Source organism: Gossypium hirsutum, chromosome A12, assembly GCF_007990345.1.
Source record: "Gossypium hirsutum isolate 1008001.06 chromosome A12, Gossypium_hirsutum_v2.1, whole genome shotgun sequence".
NCBI lineage: Eukaryota > Viridiplantae > Streptophyta > Magnoliopsida > Malvales > Malvaceae > Gossypium > Gossypium hirsutum.
The window spans coordinates 40,932,079-40,934,683 of record NC_053435.1 but is presented as its reverse complement, the minus strand read 5'-3'; positions in this window follow the sequence as shown (position 1 = coordinate 40,934,683).

Genomic DNA, 2,605 nt, shown 5'->3' with positions numbered 1-2,605 from the left:
CCGACCGTATAAAGCTTCGTAAGGTGCCATTTTAATACTCGATTGAAAACTATTCTTAGACGTGAATTCAATCAACGGCAAATACTTTTCCCACTTACCTTCAAACTCAAGAATACAACATCTCAACATATCCTCGAGTATCTGAATAACTCGTTTAGATTAACTATCCGTCTGCAGATGGAATGCGATACTAAAATGTAGTTTTGTACCCAATACATCTTGCAGTTTCTTCCAAAACCTCGATGTGAACCTAGGATCTCTATCCGAAATAATAGAAACAGGTACTCCGTGTAATCTTATAACCTTGGAGATATACAACTCAACAAGCTTTTCAAGCGAATAATCTGTACGCACAGGAATGAAATGAACTGATTTTGTCAATCGGTCAACAACAACCCAGATTGCATCTTTCTTACTCGGAGATAGGGGCAAACCCAAAACAAAATCCATAGTCACTCTATCCCATTTCCACTTGGGAATCATAATCGGCTATAATAAACCAGACGACACTTGATGCTCGACTTTAACTTGCTGACAAATCAAACATTTAGAAACGAACTCTGAAATGTCATGTTTCATATCATGCCACTAATAGAGTTGTTTCAAGTTGTTATACATTTTCGTACTTCCCGTATGAATAGATAAACAACTAATATGTGATTCATTCAAAATCATCTGAATTAACTTTGAATTTCTAGGAACACATATTCGACCTCTAAATCTCAAACAATTATCAATGTCAACTTGAAATTCTGAATTAGGATTTGAATCAAATTGAGCTCGTTTTGCTATCATTATCAACTTTCTGAGCTTCACAAATCTTCTGTAAAAACAACGGTCTTACTTGCAACTCAGCTACAATCAATCCATAATCAGATAGAGCCAACTGAGTATTCATTGCACATAAAGCAAACAAAGATTTCCAGCTTAATGCACCAGCAACAACATTTGCTTTTCCCTGACGGTAGTTAATTACTAACTCGTAATCTTTTAGCAATTCTAGCCATATCCGCTGTCGTAAATTCAAATCTTTCTGAGTCATCAGATATTTTAAACTCTTGTGATTTGAATAAATATGACATTTCTCCCCGTATAAATAATGGCGCCAAATCTTTAACGCAAACATAATGGCTGCTAACTCTAAATCATGTGTTGGATAATTCTTTTCATCTGGCTTCAACTGTCTCGAGGTATAAGCTATGACTTTGCCTTCCTGCATCAAAACAAAACCCAGACCATTCAACGGTGCATCACTATAGATTACAAATTCTTTACTCGATTCTGGATGTACTAACACTAGAGCTTCTGTCAAAAGAATCTTCAGCTGATTAAAACTTTTCTGACATTTCTCAGACCATTCAAACTTTACATCTTTCTGAAGCAATCTCGTCAAATAAGTTGCAATCATCGAAAAGCCTTTCACAAATCGTCTATAATAGCCTGCAAGTCCTACAAAATTGCGGACTTTGGATACATTTCTCGGAGGCTTGCAATCCATTATTGCAGAAATCTTACTCGGATCAACTTGGATACTCGATGCTGACACAATATGCCCTAGAAAACCAACCTCACGCAATCTAGAATTCACATTTACTAAACTTTGCATATAACTGTTTATCACGAAGAGTTTGCAATCTAATTTTCAAATGCTCGGCATGCTCAGTTTCATCTCTCGAATAAATCAAAATATCATCTATGAACACAACAATAAATCAATCTAGGTATGGTCTAAAAATACGGTTCATTAAGTCCACAAAATGCATTCGTCAGCCCAAAAGGCATAAGTAAAAATTCATAATGCCCGTACCTCGTTCTAAAAGTAGTCTTTGGCACATCGGAGTCTTTATCTCGCAATTGATAATAACCCGATCTCAAATCTATCTTTGAAAACACTGTAGCCCCTTTTAATTGATCAAACAAATCATCTATTCTGGACAGAGGATATTTATTCTTGATTGTCACTTTATTCAACTATCGATAGTCTATACACATTCTCATTGTGCCATCTTTCTTTTTTACAAATAATATGGGAGCACCCCAAGGCGAGAAACTCGGTCGTGCAAACCCTCTGTCTGTCAACTCTTGTAACTAATCTTTCAATTCTTTTAACTTTATTAGTGCCATTCTATACGAAGCTATCAATATTAGCATAGTTCCCGGCATTAACTTAATGCCAAACTAAACCTCTTGGACTGGTGGTAATCCCAGTAACTCTTCAGGAAACACGTCTGGGTATTCACACACAACTGGTACTAATTCAATCTTCTTTTCAGTCATTTTCATATCAAGAAAATAAGCAAAATAAGCTTCGCAACCCTTTCTCACATATTTCTGAGCTATTAATGAAATCACCGCTGGCAAGCCATACAAAGCATCTGACTCAATTCAGATAATCTCATTATTCTAACATCTCAGATCAATCGTCTTTCTTTTGTAGTTCACAATAGCATTATGCAACATTAACCAATCCATACCCAGAATTATATCAAATTCATCAAATGGTAACAACATTAAATTAGTCAGAAAATAAAAATCTCGAATCATCAATGGACAGTTCTTGCACACTTTATCAACCAACACCCATTTGCCTAAGGGGTTCGATACT